At 38.7% G+C, this 17,500-nt stretch overlaps 1 protein-coding gene, 1 long non-coding RNA gene and 1 other non-coding gene across 6 annotated transcripts in view; 1 reads left to right on the forward strand and 2 right to left on the reverse strand.

Annotated features, from left to right (window-relative positions):
* Positions 1-3,689: 3,689 nt before the first annotated feature.
* Positions 3,690-3,808, reverse strand: LOC115211242. Its single transcript, XR_003881561.1, has one exon. It is a non-coding gene; the product is annotated as a 5S ribosomal RNA (ribosomal RNA).
* A 2,380-nt stretch (positions 3,809-6,188) lies between these two features.
* On the reverse strand, positions 6,189-17,398 carry LOC118762897. The gene is made up of 3 exons (XR_004998647.1): positions 17,155-17,398; positions 16,610-16,849; positions 6,189-6,320 (listed from the first exon to the last, which is right to left on the reverse strand). It is a non-coding gene; the product is annotated as an uncharacterized LOC118762897 (long non-coding RNA).
* The window catches only part of LOC115210806, a 211,544-nt gene continuing 211,434 nt past the window's right edge, over positions 17,391-17,500 (forward strand). For all 4 annotated transcript variants that reach the window (XM_029779549.2, XM_029779550.2, XM_036501902.1 and 1 more), the window contains exon 1: positions 17,391-17,500. This exon is cut by the window's right edge and continues 603 nt beyond it. The gene's annotated coding sequence lies outside the window, so the exon portion shown is untranslated.

Consider the following 17,500-nt stretch of genomic DNA (forward strand, 5'->3'; position numbering starts at 1 on the left):
AGAATTGATTGCATTTGTTTTCTATATAAAATTTAATGAAATCTTAATTATTTGCACACAGGCAATACTGACAGAGGTAAAGGTAAGGATGTACACACACACACACACACACCTAAATGTATATGTCAATTTATGTGTGTGTGTGGTGTGTGTGTGTGTGTGTGTGTTAGGAAATGTAATTCCCTATCAAATAATATTCTGAATTATTGCACTAATGAGGGAAACAGAAACATAAATAAGAAAATAATAATTGATTGCAAATACAAGTTTTTTTTTCAAACTGAAAGGTGAAAAAACAAACAGTAGTAGTAGTAGTAGTTAATAAAGAGGAAAATGTAGGAGAAAAATCTAAATAATGATGCACAGTCTTATATAAGCAGGAAAAATAATAACTTTGATTGGATTAAAACAAAATGTTTTCTTAAATTAATTGTTAATTTCTTTGTATAAGAAATTACAGCAAAAAAAAAAACAAAAAAAAACAGTCAATTGTTTTATAAATAATTGTAGAAGAAATTAAAACAAAATGATACAGAGAGGAGTAGTGCATGTGAGGTTGAGGTACTGGAAAACTGGTTTCATAGTTGTAAGTTCAACCCTTTACCATTCAGATTCTGTCAAATGTGATGCTTATTCATTGCCTCCGCCTTAGTGAAGGCAGAGGTATTATTTTCAGTCGTATTTGTTTGTTTGTTAGTTAGTCTGTGGACAAGATATCTCAAGAACCGCTGGATGGATTCAGATAGAACTTTCAGGGATGTTGGGCCTTGTGACTGACATGAACTTATTAGATTTGGGGATCGATCCAGTACCAGACAAAGATTCTGGATTATTTTTCCATTTTTTTTACTTAATTTCTGAGAGTAGTCAGGTTCATTTTTAATATTCTCATTTGTGAGAGATGTCGAGTTTATTTCAGATATTCTCATTTTAAAAATCATCTCTGGCTAATTGTTGAGAGGACATTGGTGTTGCATTGGTGGAGGTTTGCAACATCTGAGTGCTCTTGTTCACATTGTTTTGAATTAATCATTCATTATCTTATAGCTTGAAGATTTCAATGATGTGATTGTTTATTTTTGTAATGACATAGTAGGGCAGGTGTGAGAGGCCTGATCTGGCTGGTTTGAACATAAAGCTGGTAGAATATTTGAGTCAAATATGGCTAGTTGAAATGCTAAAAGGTTAAAATCTGATACAGCCATTGAGTTTAAAATGTTGCTGCTGTTTAGTCCAAGGTCAATTCAGGTTAAAGATCTATAAGTAAAGGTATTTAAGCCATGATTTTCCTATCTTATGTTCAGACATAGTATATCTTGGACTACCTTATACAATGTCTTCTTTCTTTTTAAAATTTTAGGTGTAAGCTGAATGGGATTTGGCTGCTATTTCTCATGAGTCAAATGATTGAGAAAGCTCTGTCATCAGTTGTTAAGTTGTTGGTTAGATACAAGTCAGTCTTGATTAAGCACACCTATGCTCAAAGACATTCCAATCGTGACCATCCTATCTTTTTGTCAGGCAGTGTATATCCAGAACAACACTTTCCAGTATATCCATTTATCTTTTAAGACAGTTGGGAGGCTCTCCTGGGTTTGGCTTCAAACTACATTTGGTGGCAGGGTCTAAGGTTGGGAAGCTCCAGATACTGAGAAGAATGAAGTCACCCCTTAACAGACACTACTCTTGGGGCTCATCTGACAGAGCAGCAGCATCTGTAAGGGTAGAAGAGTGAAGTGCATCACTAAACCACTTTGGCACAACAAAAGATTGTTGGTTGGAGTAGCTAGTAACGAGCTGTGGTTAAACAGTGATTGCTACCTTGGAGGTAGAATACGGAAGTCCAAAGGGTATGGGATAACCCAAAGAGAAAAAAAAACTGCAGTCTTGCAGATAGGATTATGCACATCAAAGGCTAAGGGACCAGCTTTAATGGAAGAGAGTTGCTAGGGAGTTGCACACTTAGTAGACTATCAGCACATTGACAAGATGAATTCACAATGTCATAATAACAGGATTAGGGTCTTCTTGTCTGTTATTCCTAGTAAAGTTCTCAGACAATTTTGTTTACGTGTAGTGCATATATAAGACCAATCAGTTCAACACAGTCCAACCTTGTCTCAGATAAACCCATGGCAGGATTTGAATTCATTACTGGATGACAATGAAACACTGGTATTTATATAGTGCTCCTACTGTTGGTGCAGGTGGATTAGCAGAATTGGTGGAGCATTGGATGAAATGTCTAGTAGTACTTGTCCTGGTTCTTTACATTCTAAGTTCAAATCTTGATGAGGTCAGTTTGCCTTTCCTTCTTTTGGAATAGATAAAATAAAGCACCAGTCAAATACAAAAGTTAATTTAATTGATTAACACTCAACCTAAAACTTTTGGTTTTGTATCTATCTTAGAAGCAATTGTTTTTAGTAGTTTTCACACTCCTGGTCCATCTGCCCACACCTCTACTCATTTTCCAAACCCCACTCACTCATACTCCTAGTTCTTCTGTCCTCACTCACTTTTACTCCCCTTGTACCTTGAGGGCAACCTGGATATCTCCTCTGTATTATGTCTTTCAGGGGTGTATATTCCAGGTGTACTAGGTGTGTGCTGCACACCCATCAAAAATGGCAAATCTTTATATATATAAAGCTGAAGTTGTCTGTGTATGGCAGGTTTGGTAGCCTTCAACTAACACTATCTCCTCCGAGACCCTGTGGCACAAGTTGACCAAAATTGAGAGTATGATAGAAGAAGGCTTGCTCTTTCTTCTATGGAAGAAAAAATTCAAATCGGACCATGTTAACACCAAAAATTATTTACATCAAAAAGGTGCTTTTTTTCTATGAAAATCCCTATTTTTTACGATTTTTTTACTGCTGTGTTGCCATTTTTTGGTGTATTTCAACCAGCTACATAATGCAAAATTTTTACTTTTTCAAAAATTCCAATTCTAAAGGGTCGAAACAAACCTGAGCAACGCTGGGCGATACTGCTAGTTCATTATAAATATTAACCTTACTCATTAATTTAATCCCAAATCTTAATGGAAAACTTTTGCTATACCCCTGCTTGAAATCTGGTGACATTGGGTGTGGCAGCACACCCAATACAACCACCACCATATGCCACTTACCTCTTTCCATTCCCACCTGACTGTCTTCTCCCTCTCTTTTAAATGTGAGTAGTCATGTAGCACCTCCTCAGCAAGAAACCTGCTCTGCCCACTTCTCTCATATTTTATCCATAGCATCTCCTAGCATAAAGCTCCCAACCAACCTCAGCGTTTGTAGTCATGCAAGCTGCATGGCAACCTCACTAGTGTTGATGGCATGAAAAATGCACCTTGTACATGCTGTAAAGGAGTTGGTGTTAGGAAGGGCATCCAGCTGTATAAACCATGCCAAAAGAGACAGCAGAGCTTGGTGCAATAATCTGATTTGCCCATTTCTTATTTCTTTATTGCCCACAAGGGGCTAAACATAGAGGGGACGAACAAGGACAGACAAAGGGATTAAGTCGATTACATCGACCCCAGTGTATAACTGGTACTTAATTTATGGACCCCGAAAGGATGAAAGGCAAAGTCGACCTCGGCAGAAATTTGAACTCAGAACGTAATGGCAGACGAAATACTGCTAAGCATTTTGCCCAGCTTGCTAATGTTTCTTCCAGCTTTTTTTTTTCTACGCTTACAGCACCTAGGTTTCCCAAGCAGTCACCCATCTAAGTACTAACTAGGCTTGACATTGCTTAACTTGGGTGATCAGATGAGAACTGGTGCTTTCAACGTGATATGGCCGTAAGCCCATTTCTGCCCATTTCTGTCAAACCATCCAACCTATGCCAGCATGGAAGATGGACATGAAATGATGGTGATGATGATGATGATGATGATGAAACAAAGTATAGTCCAGTCCTGGGTACATTCTCTCTCTCTCTCTCCTTCCCTCTCTCTCCCTTCTCCTTCCCCTCTCCCTGAATTGTTCCTGTAATTCAAAAGGTCCAGCCTTGTCATATTGTGTCCCTGCTGATTCAACTTGAGAATTTCCTTAAATGTACATGCATCTGTGGAATACTCAAACACCGGTTTGTTAATTTCATCAAATAGGAATTCAGCTGATTGAACAATTGATTATTCATCATTGAGACAACTGACTGAAAGACCCATCACAGACACAGTGGTGCCATTCGGGTGTGTGCCACCTGGAATAGCTGTTGAGTTTGCTGCCCCTTCTCACTGGACACTCCAGCCTATACAGGCTTATACACCAGACCCCAAAAGTTCTTCCCCCATACAAGTGTTGCCCTGGGTGAAACCCACCCTAACTCCAGCCATGCTATTGCACACATACATTTGCACATATACAAGTACTTTATATAGGGGTGTAACCAGCCCACTTATGCGTGTCTTTCCTTCATTGGACACTAAACTCCGCTTGCAAAGACCTGTTGAGGCAAGTGAAATCGAAATGGAAATCAAATTCAATGACTGGCATCCGTGCTAGTGGAGTGCTAAGAGTACCATAAGAGTGAGATCGTTGCCAGAGAAACAAGCTGGCCTCTGTGCCGATAGCACGTTAAAAACACCATTCGAGCGTGATCATTACCTGTGTCGCCTTACTAGCACTTGTGCTGGTGGCATGTGAAAAAGAACATTCGAGTGAGGTCGTTGCCAATGCTGCTGAACTGGCCCCTGTGCAGGTGGCACATAAAAAGCACCATTTGAGCATGGCCGTTGCCAGTACCGCCTGACTGGCTCTTATGCCAGTGGCATGTACAAGCACCTACTACACTCTCGGATTGGTTGGTGTTAGGTAGGGCAACCAGCTGTAGAAACTCTGCCAGATCAGATTGGAGTCTGGTGCAGCCATCTGGTTCGCCAGGCCCCAGTCAAATAGTCCAATCCATGCTAGCATGAAAAGCAGAAGTGAAACGATGATGATGACGATAATCTATCAGTAAAGGTATGTGGCCTAATGGTTTGGGTGTTGTGCTCATGATTGCTAGATCACATGTTTGATTCCCAGATGGGGAATGCATTGTGCTTTTGAGTGAAACACTCCCTTTTACATTGCTCCCATCCACTCAGCTGGTCAATGAGTAACCCTATGATGGAATAGTCTTCCAGCTAGGTGGGATGCTGTTGGTCTGCTTACCTAGCTAGTGGGGTGGCACTTGAAGGCTAAAACAATGGGAAATGTATTGTAACCAGTAATTTATATCAACATCCAGGTGTAGGAGTGGCTGTGTGGTAAGTAGCTTGCCTACGAACCACATGGTTCCGGGTTCAGTCCCACTGCTTGGCATCTTGGGAAAGTGTCTTCTACTATAGCCTCAGGCCGACCATAGCCTTGTGAGTGGATTTGGTAGACAGAAACTGAAATAAGCCCGTTGTATATATATGTTTGTATATATATATATGTATGTGTGTGTATATGTTTGTGTGTCTGTGTTTGTTCCCCCAACATCGCTTGACAACCGATGCTGGTGTGTTTACGTCCCCGTAACTTAGCGGTTCAGCAAAAGAGACCGATAGAATAAGTTCTAGGCTTACAAAGAATAAGTCCTGGGGGGTCGATTTGCTCGACCAAAGGCGGTGCTCCAGCATGGCCACAGTCAAATGACTGAAACAAGTAAAAGAGTATCCAATAGTCTGGTCCATGCTGTGATATTCCATTAACAGCCTAACCTTTATTATTCATTTATTAAATAGAGTCACCGAAAATGCTAAACACTACAGTATATAGCTCTGATTTCTAATATGTAAGTATGTCTAAACTGAACATCATTACTTTCAATTCATTTTGTTTTTAATTTTTCAGTTCATCTGTTATATTAATTAAATATTTTTCTGCACTATTGATTACTTGTGTTGAGACACAAGTCCAATTATTTAAGAGTTGGGTATATTTAGTTTTTTTTTTTCCCCCCCACCAAGCTATTTAGAGAACGATAATATAATATTAATATATTGACTCGATACAATGTATATGAATATATAATCAATTGATAATTAATGTTTTCTTACTTTCATAGTATCGACATTGATATATGATGCTAATAGTGAATTAAATTTTTTTTGACTGATTTGTTAATATGAAAGCTAGTTCCTGAATTAATTAAAATGCCAAGATACTTCACAAAATCCACTGAACTGGAAAACATTTATTAAAAAAGAAAAATGATGTCTACTTTCCTTTATAGCTGCAAGTCTCATGACTGTTTCTAATTTAAGAACAAAGCCAGCAATTTTTTGAGGAGAGATATTTTGTCTATTACATCGTTCCTGTTACTTGATCAATACTTTGTTATATCAACTGCAAAAGAATGAAAGTTCTATCAGGTATACTCATCTTTGAAGTGAAAACACATGACTTGGTGGTTAGGGCAGCGTTTCTCAGCTGCAGTTCTCCGGAACCCTAGGATTCCACAAAAGGTTCCTAGGGGTTCTGTGAGAGAGAGTGAGATAAGCTAACGCTAATTTCATGATTGTAATATTACTATACATGCACAACATATTATTGGTTATTGTAATATTGTAATATAGACATCATCCTATCTAACCAATAATGTTATAAAAAAAATATAACAACCATTGGGGATATACTTAGTGATGTCTGTAATTTACGGATACCCTATATATATATATACTAGCAGTATCGCCCGGCGTTGCTCAGGTTTGTAAGGGAAATAACTATAAAGCATTTGTAGAGAGTTATAGCCAAAAAATAGCAAAAAAATGGAAAAAAATGATGGTAATTTTTTTTTGAGATTTAAAAAGGTTGAGTTGCGTCCCTAGACAGTTTGTGGTTCGTGTTTCTGATTCTCGACCCCATGTCGAATTTATCGATTTTTTCAGAACTGGGGGAACTTTTCAAAATTTTTGCTGCGTTAGTTTTGAATTATGACATTGGGCTATGTGTGTGTCAAGTTTCATCAGAATCGGTTGAAAGCCGTGGTCAGGGTGAGGGTACAAGCAAACAGACACACAGAAACACGCACAGACAAACTGCCGTTTATATAGAGAGAGATATATAAGCAATTATGTTATTAACAATTTAAAGTCTATTCTCAGTATATTGGCATAGAAATCTTTTTTTCTTTTGCCCTTGTTTATAATAGTTTATAATTTTCACCTTTAAAGGTATTTTAATATTCTGCCACTTTGATGAATTTTTTTTTTTGAAAAAATTTCATCCTATATTAGAAGTATATATATATATATATATATATATGATATTTACCACATGAATTACAATGAAAAAATACGAGAAAGATATGGTGTATAATTTTTTTTTGTGCAGGGGTTTCTTGAGACATGTAATTTATTTTAAATATTATGCAAGGGTAAAAAGGTTGAGAAACACTGGGTTAGGGCATTTGGCTTACAATTGTAAGGTTATGAGTTCGATTTTCAGTAGTGCCTTGTGTTCTTGAGCAAGGCACTTTATATCATGTTGCTCCACTCACTGAGTGAACTGAAGCAAAGATGAGTCATGCCTGTAATTCAAAGGACCAGCCTTGTCACATTCTGCATCACGCTGAATACTCTTGGGAACAACTTTACTGGTAAGTGTATCTGTGGAATACTCAGCCACTTGCACATTAATTTCACGAGCAGGCTATTTTGTTGATCAGATTACCTGGAACCCACGTTACCATAGCCAATGGAGTGCCAGTTTTACTCATCTTTAAATAATCTACTCACTTAATTCTATCAGCTATATTAATCCCTCCACAAAGTACTCAGTTAATTTACTCAGCTTTACTTGTTTTTTGAGTTATATACAAGGTTAATTCTATCTTCTATTCTAATCATCTTTTAAAACTTACAAGCTGATCAAAGAATTCTATGAAGTATATGAAGCCAAATCCAAAACCATTATCTAAAGGTAGGTCTAATATAATTAATGTAATAGAGTTTTGGTTAGGAAGAAAATCAATGGGTATATGATTGGCTATATATTATGAAGTTAATTAATTTCTTAAAATGGAAGTATTTATTATAAATTTTCCATTCCATTGATGCCAATGTTATCATACTTTTCAATAGAAAAACATTCAATACAAGTTGCAGGAATCAATAAATCCAAGAAGCTGGATTATGTTCTTCAGATAGTAAGATGAAGTTCTCCATAAAAACCATTCTTAGAGAAAGAGAAAATTTAGTTCATATTATTAAGCAGAAGAGAGAATTTCATTAGAGTTATAATACGATGCTTGCAGTGGACTTTGAATCCTGTTGTCTAATACATTAATTAGCTTGTAAATAGTAGAGTAGAAAAGTCTTCTTAATAAAGAATGTCTGTAGCACCAAATTTAATTTCTGATTAAAGGTATTCATTGTGCGAAGGGCCACCCAAAAGAAACTGGAATTTTGGAATATTATTTTGTTTATTTATTTTTACATGTTTACACTTTTATCACCATCAAAGTATTTTCCATTTGAAGCCATGCATCAGTCCAGATGCGTTTTCCGCTGTTCGAAGCAGTCCTGGAACTCATAAAGTGATGCCTTTTAACGTCTCCATTGTTTTGTTCTTCACCTCTTCCACACCTGCAAAACGTTTTTCTTTAAGGACTTTTTTCATTAGGGGGAACAAAAAAAACGTTGCAGGGAGCAAGATTGGGTGAATGGGGAGGGTGAGTAAGTGGGGTGATGCCACTTTTGGTCAAAAACTGTCTCACACTCAAAGCGGTGTGCGCAAGCGCATTGTCATGATGAAACCACCACTCTCCACTTTGCCAGAGGTCGGGGTGTTTTCGTTTCACTGTGTCTTGGAAATGCTTCAGAACTTCCAAGTAAAATGCCTGGTTAACAGTTTGACTAGGAGGAACAAATACTGTGTGAACAATTCCTTTTGCATTGATGAAGCAAATCAGCATTGTCATAAGGAGGAGTTTAAATGGGAAACGATGCCCCATCCACCATATTCGCTGGATATTTCCCCATCTGATTATCATTTATTCTGCAGTCTTCAAAATCATTTGGATGGAAAAAAATACGAATTTTGTGAATGAAGTCAGAACAGTACTGGAAGAGTATTTTTCATCACAGACAAGTGAATTTTGGAAGAAGGGCCTTGCACATTTACCAGACAGATGGAAGAGCATTGCAGAAAATGAAGGAGAGTATATTCTAGATTAAAAAAAGAACTTTGTTTATCTTAATTTTGAAAAATAAAAGAACCTCATTATTTATGGTATGACCCAGTATATGGGTTGATGGAAAGCAAAACCTTTGGAGGAATATCAGAGTTGATAAAGTATAGGTCAGAGAGAGGTTCTATACCACAATGGTGCAGAGCAATCGTAAAGGAAATAACCAAAAGATGCGAAAGAACTGGAATACATTGACAGGCAGCTTTGACAAAGGATTTGCGTGCCAGACATGATTGAATGCATTGTGATTTCAAATTCAAGAAAACTGTTTGCACTAAATTTCTTGAAAGTAAGAGCCAATTGGTGAGTGGAAACAGAAGAGAGTTCTCCGGTAGATCTGACTTTATAAAATCTACTTGGGGTCATTAGCAATGTAGAAAAGGATTGAGATGCTGGAGAAGGTTGTGCTATTAATGGCTATATTGATCATGGAGTTAATGGCTTGCCCTGGTATTCTAGTCATGACAAGCCCATTTTTTTTATATCTATGTCTCCACTAATCCAATGTGTTGTTCTGCTTTTTAAAGAGAGTAAGGTGTAATTTGAAGGACATTTGACTGCTATTTCTAACAAGTCAAAGTTGTCACATAATGCTCCCTTATTGGTTTGAGATATTTTTGTTAACACTGAAGGTAGAAATTCCCCAAACTTAATATTATTCTTTAGAGATGTACTTGCCAGGTAAGCGATTTTTTTCTGAGGTCAGGTGTTGAAACTGTAGCGGCACAAGCAGCCAGGGGCATATTGGATGAGATCTTGCGACAGCCATTGCCATCTCCGAGACTGGAGCGAGAACTCACCTGCATCCATTTGCCATGCGCATGATCACAACGAGGCTCGCGATGGAGAAAACTATATAAATGGGAAACTGATTCAGACCAGCCTCTTTTGGCACCATTGGCTGAACATCAACACAGGCAGCGCTTTCTGCCTGTCTATCTCCAGAGGCAATGTGCCCACACTATTCGGAGCTTAAGATGGTAACTGTGAGCAGCACACTTCACCTTTCCTGTAAATAAACCAGTTGTATTAGCAGTTGTACTTGAAGTCTTATCTCTTCACCTGCCGAAAGCCTGAACTACATAAAGAACAAGAAAAAGATGATGGAAAAAGATAATATTCCTCCGATATCATAAACCTTGCCTTCCATTTCTAAAAAACTAAAGCAATTACAGTATAATAGACAGATATTAGCCATTCAATGACACACAAAGATTGTTAACTCCACCTAAACATTTATTATTTGGTGCCAAAATTTCTGTTGAACCAACTGTTATCTTGTCACTGACATGGGTTTCCCTGCAACTGGTTTAAGGTGAGGTTGGTTAGCTTATCAACAGGTATATAATAGATATTAACAAGTAAATCCAGTTTAGATATATGATTAAAGTAAAACTTATGGAGAGTACCCAAGTACAGGTTGTTTGTATAACAAACAATAATAATATAGGTTTTAGGGTTAGATATATAATTTTTTAATCTATGTAGGTCAGTCATTCTGGTTGTCAATGCTTGGCCCTTGTATGGCAAGTCAGGAATTAGTGACCTCAAAGAAGAGAAACTATCAATCCATGATTGCTGAACTTCCATAGCTAATATTGATTTCAAATTTTGGCACAAGACCAAGAATTTTGGGGGAGGTGGGTATGTCAATTACACTGACCCCAGTGCTCAACTGGTGCTTATTTTTTCGACTCTGAAAGGATTAAAAGCAAAGTCAACCTTAGCAGAATTTGAACTCAGAACTTAAAGATGGACAAACATGCATCTAAGCTAAGCATTTTGCCCAGCATGCTAACAATTCTGCTAGCTCATTGTCTTGCACCTATAACTGATATGGGTCTCAAATTTTGGCACAGGGCCAGCAGTTTTGCAGGAGGGGTTATGTTGATTACATTGACCCCAGTGTTCAACTGATCCTTATTTTATCAACCTTCGAAAGGATGAAAGGCAAAGGCGACCTCAGCAGAATTTGAACTCAGAATGTAAAGACAGACAAAGTGCAGCTAAAGATTTTGCCTGGCATGTTAATACTTCTCCCAGTTCACCACTTTAATAAAAAAAAATGTTCCTTCTCAAGCCATGCCAGGCCATAAGGGCTGGTTTCCCGGTTTCAGTGGTGTAGAAATTCACCACCTGGATGGGACGCCAGTCTGTCGCAGGATTACTCATTATTGCCAGCTGAGTGAACTGGAGTAACGTGAAAATGAAGTGTTTTGCTCAAGAACACAACGCATCGCCCGGTCCAGAAATCGAAACCACAACCTTACGATCATGAGTTCAACACCCCTAACCACTAAGCCATGTGCCTCCACACTTTATAGGTATATAGTCAATATTAACAAAGAAATTGGGTATAGATATATTATTGATTAAAGTAAATCTTATGGAGAGTACCCAAGTAGTTATTCATTGTACAATGAACAATAATAATATCGGTTTCAGGGTTAAATATATAATTTTTCAATCTATGTAGGTCAGTCAGTCTGGTTGTCAATCCCTGGTGCTTGTATGGAAAGTCAGAAATGACTTCAAAGAAGAGAAACTATCAGTCCATGACTGCTGAATTCTTATTACTAATATTGAATATTGGTACAAGGCCAGCAAGTTTACATCAACCCTCAGTGCTCAATTGGTAATTATTTTATTGTACCTGTTTCTGTCTCTCTGTCTCACTTATAACCTTTCATCATCCGACACAAGATCACCTTCTCCAATGCTTCCTCTCCTCTTGAAAGTTTTTGTTTTTTGTCTTACAAGTACTTGGTGACCCTGTCAGTGCAGGTGCCACTTAGAAGCACCCAGTCCACATTGTAAAGTGGTTGGTGTTTGGAAGGGCATCCAGCTGTAAAAATCCTGCCAAAACAGTCACAGAAATCTGGTGATAGCTTTGGCCTGGCCAGCTTTTGTGAAAGTGTCCCACCCATGGCAGACATTAAATGATGATGATGATGATAATGATGACCCTGGAAGGATGAAAGGCAAAGTCAACCTCAATAGCTTTTGAACTCAAAACATAAAGACTGATGAAATGCTGCTAAGCCAAGCATTTTGCCCAGCACGCTAACAACTCTGCCAGCTCACTGATCTATTCCTATAACTAATATTCTTTTCTACTTGGCCCGAAATTTTTGGAGATGGGGCCAGTCGATTAGATTGACCCCTGGAGGCAACTGGTACTTAATTTATCAACCCCGAAAGGATGAAAGGCAAAGTTGACCTCAGCAGAATTTGAACTCAGAACGTAAAGACAGATGAAATACTGCTAAGCATTTAACCTGGTGTGCTAACAATTCTTATTTCTTTATTGCCCACAAGGGGTTAAACATAGAGGGGACAAACAAGGACAGACAAAGGGATTAAATCGAGTACATCGATCCCCAGTGCGTAACTGGTACTTTATTTATCGACCCCGAAAGGACGAAAGGTAAAGTGGACCTCGGCGGAATTTGAACTCAGAACGTAGCGGCAGACGAAATACCTATTTCTTTACTACCCACAAGGGGCTAAACACAGAGGGGACAAACAAGGACAGACAAATGGATTAAGTCGATTACATCGACCCCAGTGCGTAACTGGTACTTATTTAATCGACCCCGAAAGGATGAAAGGCAAAGTCGACCTCGGCGGAATTTGAACTCAGAGCGTAGCTGCAGATGAACTACCACTAAGCATTTTGCCTGGCGTTTCTGCCAGCTCGCTGCCTTTTTTATATACCTAATGTTAAACTCCTATGACTATTATAGGAGTGCAACAGTTATAGGAATATAACTCCCATAACTCTTATAAACTCCTATAACTATTATGGGAGTATCTTGTACATAAAAGCATTGATTATACTCTATAGCTCCAGAAAAATGATGAGAACTACATGATAAAAAAAAAAAAGAAAGAAATGAACTGACATCAGAGTTTGTTTATGGTAATTGACTTACTAGAAATAGCAGCTAAATATTCCTTAAATTATATCCTGCTATCTTAAATAAACAAAGGATGTTTTAGATAATGTATTCCTGCATGCCTCTAAAATGACAGGATGTTCATGGCTGGAATCGCTTTTGACCATAGGTTTGCTTGACACTTCAACAGGCCCCAGCAAGTTGAAAGACTATTGTGTTGCAATGCCTGCTTTGGCATGGTGTCTAAGCTGGTTGCCCTTCCTAATGCCAACCACTATACAGAGAATCCTAGGTGATATTTTTTTTACATAGCACCAGCACTAGTGAGGTTGCCTGGAAAAAAATATTTATACAGCATTTTGCTTTTGAGAATTCTTAATTACAAAACTGAAGTTCAAAACGAAACATTAACAGGCATCAGAAATCACTGTCAACTTTTCCCTTACTCTTTTACTTGTTTCAGTCATTTGACTGTGGCCATGCTGGAGCACCACCTTTAGTTGAGCAAATCGACCCCAGGACTTATTCTTTGTAAGCCTAGTACTTATTCTATTGGTCTCTTTTGCTGAACCACTAAGTTACAGGGACGCAAACACACCACTATCGATTGTCAAGCGATGTTGGGGGGACAAACACAAACACATAAATATACACACACATACATATATATATATGTATATGTATGACGGGCTTCTTTCAGTTTCTGTTTACCAATTCCACTCACAAGGCTTTGGTCAGCCCAAGGCTATAGTAGAAGACATTTGCCCAAGGTGCCATGTAGTGGGAATGAACCTGGAACCATGTGGTTGGTAAGCAAGCTACTTACCACACAGCCACTCCTGTGCCTAGTAAACATTTATACATAAATAGTTGGCAGGGGTATGGCTGGTTGATAAGCCTGCTTCCTAACCATGTGGTCTTGGGTTCAATCCTACTGCACAGTACCAGCACCTTGGCAAGTGTTTTCTACTATAGCCCCAAGCTGATCAAGACCTGGTGAGTAGATTTGGTTGATGACACTCAACTCCTGAAGAGATTGTTTAACAGCGAGTTGTTAGAAGGCAAGCATACACAAAGTGGACAGGAAAAGCACTTTAAGGATACACTCAAAGCTTCACTAAAGAGCTTTGAGATCAACCCCAACACCTGGGAAATGCAAGCACAAGAATGTCCTGCCTGGTGAAGCTGCACCAACAGAGGTACCATCTCCTATGAACAGAACAGGACTGCAGGAGCACAAAGAAAATGCAAACTGTACATGTCCAGAGCCAACTCCTAACCTCCAGTCCCAGCAGACTACTAGTGCCTGATCTGCAGCAGAGCATTCCAAGATTGCATTGGACAGATTGGCCAAAGCTGGACACTGTGTCCCATCTTCTTCTCCCATGTGATATACTAGGTCATCATCAATGATATATATATATATATAGAGAGAGAGAGATGGGCTACTTTCATTTTCCATCTACCAAATCCACACACAAGACTTTGGTCGGCCTGTGGCTATAGTAGAAGACACCTGCCCAAAGTGCCACACAGTGGGACTGAACCTGGAACTATGCGGTTGGTAAGCAAGCTACTTACCACATAGCCGCTCCTGTGCTTGTTTGTAGTGACTTTATTCATATGACACTTACTAGCATAGCTAGAGTGTGTGCAACCCGGGGCAACCCTTCTGTTTGCCGCCCCTGGACCCCACAAAAGACACATATTGCTTACAGCAGACCCAAATGTGCTGCCTAGGGGTGGGGGTGGGGTGCACCTACAGATCCCCCCCATTTACGTTAGTGATGACATGATATTTAACAAATTTCTCATGTGTATAGTTTTGGCCAGCCTGTGACTAATTTAAACAGAAATCATCATCATCATCGTTTAACGTCCGTTTTCCATGCTGGTATGGGTTGGACTGTTTGACTGAGGTCTGGAGAGCCAGCGGCCACACCAGGCTCCAATCTGCTCTGGCAGTGTTTCTACAGCTTGATGCCCTTCCGAATGCTTTTTACATGCCACTGGCACAGGAGCAAGTCAGGTGGGCCTGGCATCAGTCACGTTTTAATGATGCCTTTTACGTGCCACTGGCACAAGAGTCAGTAAGAAGATACTGGCATCAACCACATTCTTTTATTCGTTTCAGTCATTTGACTGCGACCATGCTGGAGCATAGCCTTTAGTCGAGAAAATCGACCCCAGGACTTATTCCTTGTAAGATTCGTACCTATTCTATCGGTCTCTTTTGCTGAACCGCTAAGTACGGGGACGTAAACACACCAGCATCGGTTGTCAAGCGATGTTGGGGGGACAGACACACGCACATATATATATATATAATGGCGGTGCCCCAGCATGGCCACAGCTCGTGAGCTGAAACTAGATTAAAAAAAAATATATATATTTTATATATGTAACGGGCTTCTTTCGGTTTCCGTCTACCAAACCCACTCACAAGGCAGTGGGACTGAACCAAGAACCATATGGCTGGTAAGCAAGCCACTTACCACACAGACACTCCTGTGCCTATATTATGTGTATATATCAGAGTCCCCCCCCCACACACAACATCGCTTGACAGCTGATGGTGTGTTTACGTCCCCGTAACTTATCGGTTCGGCAAAAGAGACTGATAGAATAAGTACTAGGCTTACAAAAAGCAAGTCCTGGTGGTGCTCCACCATGGCCGCAGTCAAATGACTGAAACAAGCAAAAGAATATATATATATATATACGAACATTTTATACATTTTCCACAAAAAGGTTTTGCTCGAATCATTTAACTCCTTTTTAAAATGGCATTATATTTATTCTTGTTTGAACTATTTGTATTACTTTTTCGTGGCGTTTAACACTGGATGCTAATATTTCATCTCATCATACACACACACGCATGTATGTATATATACATGAAGCTTGTATATCTATCTATCTATCTTTCTACCTACCTATCTATCTATCTATCTATCTGTGGCTAATAAAGAAACATATCTATCTATCTATCTACCTACCTACCTACTACCTACCTACCAACCTATCTATCTATCTATCTATCTATCTATCTATCTATCTATCTATCTATCTATCTATCTGTCTATCTATCTAATGTGTTTCTAAACTAGCTATAATCATAAACATTTTAAGAATGCCTTCACCCGAGATTTCTTCTATTTAACTATTGTTATATAATATTTTTGTGTTCAAAAGCAAAATTCCACACAGGTTCTCAACGATTCTTTTCTGGATCTGAGTGAATTGTTCGTATGATTCCTAGATCTTCCCTGGCTCAATTTGAAAATCATATGATGTGAATTAAACATGCTCACGTCCTTATCCTTTCCTTTTTGACATGCAAAAGCTAGAAGCTTCTGCGTGTCAATATTCCACGAATCTGCGTAATTAACATAATACTGTAAAATAACTCCAAACAACATTTTCATATAGATTTTGAATTGCAAAAGCAAAAGCGAATATAAAATATTACCGCTCATATTGATTAACTGACTACATTGAAAAAACAAGTTGAATTAATATAAAGATTGAATAAATATACATACAAAAAAATCTTATTTGCGAATTGTTTACATAGCTTGTGGTGCAACTGACTTCAGTTTTCGGAGACACGTGTGCCCAGACCCCTCCCATTTGCCGGCGGACGAAGCAAACAGCCTGTATTTTGTGCCACATATTGTTTAAGGAGAGTAAAAAAAAAATCGGTTTTAATTCTATCCCAAGAAAGACGATTATAATAAGCAAGAGTAGAGATACAGTGGTGTCTTAAACCTGCAAAATATACTCTCTTTACTCTTTACTCTTTTACTTGTTTCAGTCATTTGACTGCGGCCATGCTGGAGCACCGCCTTTAATCGAGCAACTCGACCCCGGGACTTATTCTTTTGTAAGCCCAGTACTTATTCTATCGGTCTCTTTTGCCGAACCGCTAAGTAACGGGGACATAAACACACCAGCATCGGTTGTCAAGCAATGCTAGGGGGACACAAACACACATATATATGCATATATACGACGGGCTTCTTTCAGTTTCCGTCTACCAAATCCACTCACAAGGCTTTGGTCGGCCCGAGGCTATAGTAGAAGACACGTTAACGTTTAATGTATATTTATAATTTGCGTGTATTGTTTATATATTGCGTATAAGTGTTTAGATGTGTTGTTTATAGATATGTGAAAGAAATGTTGCTGGGAGTGAGTTATCATCGAGAATTATTCCACCTAGATCCAAACACATTCCAACAGGAGGAATAAACAACAAACATATGATAGAAGGGCTGTACATATCACGTGACAGGTGACCTCCCAGCTGCTCTAACAAGTACAACTACTACAGCAACAGCCACAAACTACTACTATTACTACAATTATTACTATCACCACCATTTCTTTTTAATCATCGACTCCTGGTCCACCGCTCCACCTGGTAAAGACCA

The sequence above is a fragment of the Octopus sinensis genome, linkage group LG4 (assembly GCF_006345805.1).
Source record: "Octopus sinensis linkage group LG4, ASM634580v1, whole genome shotgun sequence".
Classification (NCBI taxonomy): Eukaryota; Metazoa; Mollusca; class Cephalopoda; order Octopoda; family Octopodidae; genus Octopus; species Octopus sinensis.